This window comes from Canis aureus, chromosome 6 (assembly GCF_053574225.1).
Source record: "Canis aureus isolate CA01 chromosome 6, VMU_Caureus_v.1.0, whole genome shotgun sequence".
NCBI classification, from domain to species: Eukaryota; Metazoa; Chordata; class Mammalia; order Carnivora; family Canidae; genus Canis; species Canis aureus.
In genome coordinates, this window is record NC_135616.1 from 29386081 (window position 1) to 29395542 (window position 9462).

At 35.7% G+C, this 9462-nt stretch overlaps 1 long non-coding RNA gene across 1 annotated transcript; it reads left to right on the forward strand.

Moving 5' to 3' along the window:
- The first annotated feature begins 202 nt into the window (after positions 1 to 202).
- On the forward strand, positions 203 to 9031 carry LOC144315157 (uncharacterized). Its single transcript, XR_013380924.1, has 3 exons — positions 203 to 311; positions 1013 to 1209; positions 8681 to 9031. It is a non-coding gene; the product is annotated as an uncharacterized LOC144315157 (long non-coding RNA).
- Positions 9032 to 9462: the final 431 nt, after the last annotated feature.

Below are 9462 nucleotides of genomic sequence, written 5' to 3' on the forward strand. Positions count from 1 at the left end.
AGTGACATTGCCAGGATAATTTTGAAGAACATTTTATTTAGCTACAATTCTGCTGTCATTTTCTATATGTTTGGTATTTCTGTCCCCTTTTGATTAATAGAGACATTCTTATAAATAAAAGATCTTGGTCTCTTGAAACTAACTGTCTTGCTCTCTTATTTCTCCTGTGAAGTCATAATCCCCCATTTGTGACATCACAGTCTTTCCATTGCAATCAACAGTGATGTTTCAAGCTGGGGATTAAATGCTTCAAAAGAGGAAGACTTTACAAGAGCAGAGGGACTCTCAAGGAATAAAGATCCAATTAGCATGTAAATGCCCTTTTTAATTAAAAAAAAAAAAAAAGTAAGGGAAACAAGGGATGAGTAGATAGTCCCAGTGATCAGAATGGTTTTCTTTGAAATAATGAGTCTGGCCTTCCTTTTCACTCTTCTCTTCTACCATGTCCATGCCTGCATTCCTCTCCCCTTGAGTGAATGAGTATTTAATGTTAAGGAAACATTAAAGGAGGAGAAAGACCGTAGACTATAAATATGGGTATTGTTCCTCTGGCAGTAGTTCCTAGGCCTATTAATTTGACCAGGATTGAGGCAAAATTAAAAGAATGGGCTGCTACAATAATCAGCTGTGGTCCTAAATATACAAGATTTGGCCTTGAGCTCCCACTCTGATATCACTTTGTACCAACCTTCATCTTAGCTTCCATCATGTTTTGTTAGTCGTCCTTCAGTTTCTTAAAGTCTCAAAGCTCTTTTCCACTTCAGAACTTTGCTATATGCTATTTCTTTGTCCAGGAACACTCTTCCTCCACAATCTTTGCAGACTTTGTCCTATTGATCATCCAAGTCTAGCATTAATGCTACTTCCCTGAGAGGCCTATATTGACCCCTTCTGGTTTCTGTCTACATTAGAACTTTGCTATTTGATCTCATTGAAACTTCCCTAGTATCATAATTCTATCATATGCTTATGTGTTTGATGTTTTTGTGTATTGTTTCTCTTCTCCATTAAGCGCTGTGCATCATGAATGCAAGTAACACATCTGTTCTAGTCACTGCTGCATTTTAGCACTTAGGAAAAAGCCTGCTAGACACACATAGATATAATAAATTCACAAAGAAACTAAGGATATATAGCCATTTGGGGGGATTCTGAAGAAGAATCACTGCTTTGAATAGAAGATTAAATGGCTTCTAAATTCATATCAAGGTATACATCTTTATAATTTTTAAAATTAATTCTCTTGGTTGTCCATATAACATGCCCTCTACTCTCTGGAGTTCAATGACAAAAATGAATATAGACACAAAACTTAATCAAGGGATGAGATCTTATTTGGGGGATTCATCATTTATAAATATTTAGGGGGAACCTATATGTATAGGTAGGTTGACCAAATAATTTATCAACTAATAAGAACCCTTTTATGTGTGATAGAGGTGCTAGTTATAATTATTCTAGGACCATGGTCATAAAACAGAATAAAACAGAATTATCTTAGGCTAATTGGGACAGATGGTCACCTTATGTATCAGATATTGTAGTAGATCTTGGATAACACACATATAAAGGAAATATTTCTTACCCCTGAATTTCACATAGTATATTGTAAAGGTAGTATGTATAAACTCATAACTACAAAGTGATTTTATTTGTCTCAAGATAATTATAGATACAGGGCTATAGATATAAATATTTATAAAGAGATCAATGGCTGTTTCCAAAGAATGCAAAAATATGTTAATCATTAACCAATAGAATAATTCTTCAAATGGCTCCACTATAAATTGGGGTGGGGTGTCATTTGATACAAAAAACATTAGACTATTCTATACAAATGCCCTAAACTGGCAATGTATGTCTATAAGATCCACCTCCAATATAAAGAGAGATGGGATTTAATTAAGTCTTTCATACATTTAATGCTTGTCTGTCAAATAAGATACCCTATATGAAAAGACTTTCTTTTTCTCTCACCCTTATGAATGATCAATAATTTTTAGGATCCCTGCACATTGTAAGTCACATTATATTGATGAATTGGTTGTTTAACTGGTGCTAGGCACAAAAGATTGCTTTGTCATGCTCTAGTAATTAGAATGAGGGCAGCAAAATGATATATCCTTTCTCCTTGTTTTCTGTAAAATCCGATATCATGGAACTTAAAATTCTAACCATGAGGTTGATGCTAAAAAACATTGGTCCATTATTGGAAACATCTATGGTATTAAACAGCTCAGAAATTGCCCAAATTTGGTCTGAAATTAGTCTATTAAATTTTATCCAAAGATATCATTTTCCAGAATTTTAAACTTAAAAGAAACTAAGTCAGGCTAGACCCAAAATGATTACTGATGAGGAAACTGGCTCAGAAAGAAGAAATAATTTCTGTCACATATTCAGCGGTAGAACTGTAACAGAACACCAGATACCATTAGCTCTTAGTTAAGAATATCTTTTATGCTGCTCATATGAGTGAGTGCCCTCATCATAACAAGATACATGACTTATTGCTTCTAATTTAGTATCTAAAGTTTTCAGCAGCTCTAGAGGTAAGAAAATATATTTCTGGTACCAATGTCTGTTGGAAAAGGAAGTCTGTATTCACCCCCAACCCAACTCATCATATCTATGCATGTAGAAATCTTTAAAATTTATAAGGATCAAGTACTTTTTTAAAAGTCCAAAAATGTCACTGATCTTCAAATCTTATTATCTATGAACCAAAGGGATAAGAAATCAAAACCCTAAAGCAAAGCAGTGAAAGCTTAACTACTCTAGAATATACATCCTATTGTATTTTCAATTTGCCTCTAAGAAATTCAGGCAATCTCAAGTATTCAGGGAATTAGGAAATGGCATTCTCTTTATAGAAGGATGAAGAAGTCCTTAGCTTAATTATTTCTTTACTTTCTAGCATGGTCCCATTAGGAATGGAGTTTGGGGATTTGGTCAACAATCCTCCAGAAGAAAATTTTTCACTTCCCCCCAAGGATCATCATTATCATTATCATTATCAACAACAAATAGAATAATAATTATCAAGATTAATAGAGAGCTTACTATATGTCAAACAGTGCTTTAGGTTGATATGAATATATATAAAATTTAATCTTCATAAATGTTCTATGAAATAGGAGGTAATATTATTCCCCTTTTGCATATAAGGAAATTATGACTAAAGACACATTTCTAGTTGCTGAGGACACAAAGAAGTAGGTGTGAGTCAGGCTCCTCTGTCATGCCTAGGCTGCATGTATTATTCATTGACTTTGTAGATGGATGACTTAAGTGATAGAGCTGTTAGGTGTTACTCAGTTCCAAAGAACAAGAGATTATATTTGCAAGGGCAGTCAGGGAAGGCTGCAGGGATGGAGATGTCCTTAGTTTGTTCATGAAACTAGGTAAATGTTATTGAGATATATGAGGGAGTTCCAAAAAGGAAGTAAATTGTATCAAAATATGTTAGAAGCATTGTGATATTGGTGGTAGGGATGAGTTGACTAGATTTATAGGATGGAAGACTTATATGAAGCAAAAATGATGATAGCAATAATGTAAAAATACATGTCAGTAATCAGGACAGCTGAGTGCTTATTAAAAATATTCTACTAACTGGGGCACCTAGGTGGCTTAGTCGGTTAAATGTCAGACTCTGGTTTCCGCTCAGGTCATGATCTCAGGGCTCTGAGATCCAGCCTTGCGTCCAGCCCACACTCAGTGGAGAGTGGTAGGAAGGTTCTCACCCTCTGCCTCTCCCCCACTTAAACTCACTTTCTCTTTCTCTGTCTCACTCTCTCTCTCTCTCTCTTAAATAAATAAATTAATTTAAAAATTAACTAACTGTGTGACCAGGTAGCTTTCTTATCTGTAAATAAAATTAGTTAGACCTCTTGGACACCTGGGTGGCTCAGTTAGTTAAGTGTCTGCCTTTGTTTGGCTAAGGTCATGATCCCTGGGTTTTGGGACTGAGTCCTTCCTACACTGAGCTCCCTGCCCAGGGGAGAGTCTACTTTTCCCTCTCCTTCTCCCCTCCCCGCCCTGCTCATTTTCTCTCTCTCTCTCTCTCTCTCTCATGTTTTCTATGAAATAAATAAATACAATCCTTTAAAAAATTTAATTAAATGACTTTTTAAATTCTTCAAGTTTTAACTAATTCTAAAGAAAAAATATTTTAATTCTCAATTTAATGTAGAATTGAGGTCCTGTAGAAATTAAGTGACTTATCAAGTGTACCTACGAGGCAACAACGAGCAGTGGATCTAGATCTAAAACTCAGGTCTTCAGACATCTAGCTCTCAAGTGGGGAATATCAAAACAGAGAGCTTGGAGACATTGTTTACTACATTCATTATTCTAAAAGATTGTATGACTAAATATTTAAATAGATTCAATTAAGACTAGTTACACTTAATAGTTCCATATAAAAACACTCATTTAAAAGGGGTTTTTGGTTTATTTTTGTTTTTAAGTAAGTATAACATATCAATAGCTAGTTTTTAATGTTTGTCTTCCCGAACCCCAGATTTTTTTTTCTTTCTTTAAGACAGAATTTGAGACTAGCTAGACCATTGCAATAACCCAAGCTCAGAATTTGTTATTATTTATCTAAAATGGCATCTTTCTTTCTTGCTGTTTCTTCCATACTATGTGAAAGAAGAATCATATTGCTCAAAGCTGATGTGGCTTGGGCTGTGTTGAAAAAAGAAATTGAAAGAAAGGGGAAAAAAACAAAACAAAAAAAAACAAAACAAAACAAAACAACACTGATCCTGCAGTTGTTCACAGTGAGGTTCACCCATCAGAGCTGAAAATAACCTATATTTTATTTCCCTTATTTTTAGAAAACTGCCATGGACACAGGGGTGGCCGAGTGGCCAGCTGTGCCCTGAAATGCCTGAAGCCATTGCAATCAGTGCTCCACTGTCTGAGGCTTCCAAAATGAAACACTTTGAACACTCATTCAAAGGTGTGAAAGCATGAAATTGGCACAATGGCCAGCTACCACAGCACTTCTCATTTTTTTGCACTGCCTTCTGCTTCCCTTGTCTGCTCTTTCCGCTCTCTGTCCCTTGATTCTGACAGTTCTTCAAATGTCTGCTTAAAGAGCTGTGGCAGCCTGGGAGAGAGAACTGGAACATGTTCTTAGGGAGTCTCTATCTTGAAGTGAAGAAAGCTGAGGGAAAAAACAACTGCATGCAAAAATCATGAAAAAGTTGGCTTAAACAACAGACAAGACATATCTGACAAAGATGATTCATACATGTAGATGGATTAGTGGGCAGATCAGTTACTGGTTAAAATCAAAGTATCTCAGCTTTAAATCTACTTTCTTAGATGTTCTCTATACCATTTCAATCCTATCAGTCATTCCCTATCACTCAACTTGATTCAATTAGGACATTCTGCTTAGGACTTTGGGATGACATATCTCACTGAATCTTTGCATATGCAGAAGAATCTAGGCCAGTCACTGCCACATTGATGGTTCAGTATTTTTACCTGGATGTATTGTTGCATGAAATTAAGGCATAGCAAGTTTATATATTACTCAGCAGCTATTTTCAAAGAAGTTGCCCAAAATGAGCCTGTACACTACCCACTCTTCCCACGTGATCATAGGAAATTTACCCTATCTCTGTGTCATTCTGCCATGAATATACTCTTGTCTTCTTTTCTGCACTTCCCTCTGTCGCTAGTTCATATTCCCCTGTGCCTTTTCCCTTTGTGCAAAAATATGGTATTTTGTATACTCCTATGAGTTTTTTATTCCATGAAATTCTTTTTCTCCTCATACTTTCCCCATCCTTCTTACAGTTCTTGTAGTGTCCAAGATCATGTATGTTTTCAGCCTCAGGGATGGGAAGTCACAGCAGAATAGTGGAGGACAAAAGGTCAATCCTCAGCTTTTTAGTTTAAAAGGAAGATTTTCAGAATTCAAAGTGGAAATAAGAGGTTTTTGGATCTTAAGACTCAGTCTACACCATAAACATTAGATGTAGGAAGAATGACTGGAGGTAAGAGCCAGTGTGTTTGTTCTAGACTTTATAAATAATAAATGGACTGAGGTAAAAAGATGAGCATCAGAGGGCAAATAAGAATTAAATGTTGGTGATTGTCCCCAAGAAGGGGCAACATTTCTATCAGACTAAAACTACTAATTATAATGCCAAATACATGGAACACAAATACATATTATTTGTAATAGAAATGGATCCTTCCACTGTCAAAGATCATGCATGACCTATCTCTTGTGCTCTCTTCTTTTTCAACCTTATACTTCTTCTAAGATAGATACTTCATCCCTCCTTGGATGATAGTTGTTTATGTATTTATTCTCTGTGTTTGATTATAAATCAGTTGAGAGAAAAGACTGTTTTATTCATCTTTGTACAACCCGTGATTATTTACCATAGCAGTCTCTTAGTCAATCACAGCCAAATAAAATAAAATGAGTTTTTATTTACTAGGCTGACCATTCCATAGAGTCAGACATGGGGCTGGCCTTCCTGTATGTCAGCCTTGTTTGTGTGTATGTGTGTGTGTATGTGTGTCTGTGTGTGTTTATGTCATATATATATATATATATATATATATATATATATATATATCTGTGTGGATGTATTTATATGCGGAAGAAATAGGACCAAGAGAAAAACATTAATTTATTTAATAATGTATCATCTATGATGCTTGAGGATGCAGGAAGCAGAAAATATGCTTTAAATTATCATTTAAAAATAAAGAAAATTAAGTTTCTCAATAACAGTTAAGTATTCGGCTCCATTAATACGTTAATTCAGTGGCTCCATGTTGGCATATGGTTCAGGTTGCTTCTGTCTTTTACATGTTTCTTTTTTTACATGTTTCTTTCTGTATGTTGTTTTTTTTTCTTTGCCCAGTGTCCTTCATTGTCCCACATGGTTATCTCAGTCCCAGGTGTCATACACAGGAATACAACATGTAAGAAAAGAGAAACTATCTTTCATGTCCCTTTTACATGAAAGTTTCATGTAACTTTCAAAGAAGTCCCCCTCCAGACCTCCCCTCACTTCTTCATTGGCCAGAAGCAGATGCTAAATTAGTCTCTGGCAAAGTCAGTGGAACTACTACAAGCTCCTTAAATTATCAGGATTCTTCTGAGTACAGTGAGGAGGATTGGACATAGAATCCTTTAGAGAAGAAAAGTGTAATGGCAAGTGTCTGACAGGAGTGATAATACTAATAACAATAATACTGAGAATAGTAACTAACATCTGTTCAGTGGTTACTCTATTCGAGGCACTGTGCTGAGCAGTTCAGTTCAGTATACTACAGCATTTAATAAACATGGCAACCCTGTAACAGATAAGCATACAGAAACTCAAAGGATAGAATAGATATGTCCAAGGTTATACAGATAATAAATGACAAAGAGGAGAGTAGAGATTTAAAGCAACGGCTGTCTGTCTCCAAGGCTATTACTGTCTCCAGGGTTCCACAGTGAAGACTATGAAAGAGCATATGCTTTCGAAGCTGAGATAGAGATGTGTTTCGTAAGTCCAGTGAACTCTTTGCTAGAGCCACCATAGCCACTTTCTAAAAAATGTAATAGGCTTATCTAAACATAGTACTTGCTGATTGCAAACTTTCTTGTAATAGGAATATAAAGGCTGCTTTCAAGTCCTTCTCCCAGCCTTCTCTTAATGATCTGTTTTAGGGTCACTCAAAATCTGGATTTCTTTGTCAATTAAACTGAGTTAGAGGAGGCTAGAAACTGGACATAGTGGATGATTCAGTCAATCTAATGCATGAACTTGTGAAATTTGACCATGACTCATTTCTTCTCCTTAAAGACAAATATAATCATTAAGGAATAGCAACACTGCATCTTCAGACAGTTCTTTGCAAATTGCCGAAGGCAGCTTCCACTGAATTACCCATCACTGGAGCTTCAAACTAGAGCTCAGAGCTCATTTTAAGAGGAGACAATCATTATATATGTCTGCTATCTTTTTAATGGCCAAACTCATATGGCTTCATAGTGTTTGAGAGAGTTTCAAGCTGATCTCTCCTCTATAGCCCTCCCTCCAAATCCAAATTGCAAGGACTATCCATGTTACTCCCTAGCTATGCCATGGCCTTATCCATGCTTTGTACTTAGCAGCAGTTGAAAACAAACTTTCCCTTCCTGACCTCTTCTGTCTCTAAGTTCTCGAGCAAGTCCATAATTTGTTTAAAGACACAAGCCAATTCTTGACTCTATACTGCCACATTGCTGTATGACTCTTTAATGTGTGGAAGATTGTGTTTATCTAAACCCTAAGAATGCTGAGGGAAAGGACAAGTTGACATTTCTCTTCTAATTATTACCAACAATAGTGCCTGGCAAATGGCTGGGCCCATAGTAAGTGTTCCGAGGAAATATCTTCAAATGCGTGTTAATTTACTTTTTATTTGATTCAACATTCCCCATGATGATCTTAAAATACATTCTGTGGTAGACCATGTAGCAGTTTGGTCAGTAAGGATGTGATGGGTGGGTTGGTCATATTCAGTGCTGCTAGATAATCAATGGCCCAAAAGAGTAAATGATTAAACATTTATCAGTCATCTTCTATAAGACCAAAATCTGCTCATTACTTTTATCTGTCTGATGTTCTTTCTTCTTTTTTTCCTTTCTTTTCTTATTTATTTTTAGCCCAGTGACAGACATTGCCTTCTATTCAGAAAAGAAACTAATAAAGATTCTTAAAATGCAAGCAAGCCTGCCAAAATACAGACATTATTTTACCGAACTAAAATACTAGAAGATGCAAGTGAAGAATATATCCATCAGCTACTGAATGCATTGATGAGATAAAAAAAATTCAACATACTCACTTGCCTCCATTTACTCTTTTCAGTGGTTCTGTGGCCTCAAGCTGCTTACTGCAAATTAGATTTTGCCTTAATATGCTAATGTTGAATAAGGGAATTGGACTCTAAATAATTAAGTTGTGAGAAGTACAAAACTAAAGCAATCTATTAATGCAATATGAACATCCCTTGATTATATTTGCAGAATGAATTTACCTGCTTTAAATGGTGAATTAGAATGGAAAGGTAAATTGAAATTTAGAAGAAAATACAATAATAAACCACCACTATCCATTTTCCCCCTTTTGCTGTTGCTTATGTCAGAGGCTTCACTCAGTCACACCACTCCCAAAAGGGCACATTATGATCACTGAGCCACAAGAAGTGTCTCTTGACTGATAGACTGGCTTCTGCCCCTACTACCCATGCTCACCCCTCTTTCTGCCCCTCAAGAGGCAACAATTCCATTGAAGCTAATGGGTTTTGTTTAGTTTGTAATTGTTCTTGTAAAATTGTGAACTGGTTTTATTTCATGACATTTAAAATCATGTATAAGGTATTATAGGAGTATTTACATATTCATTTCTTGTTTTTTCTTTTTTTTTTTTTTTCCACTTGGTGGCC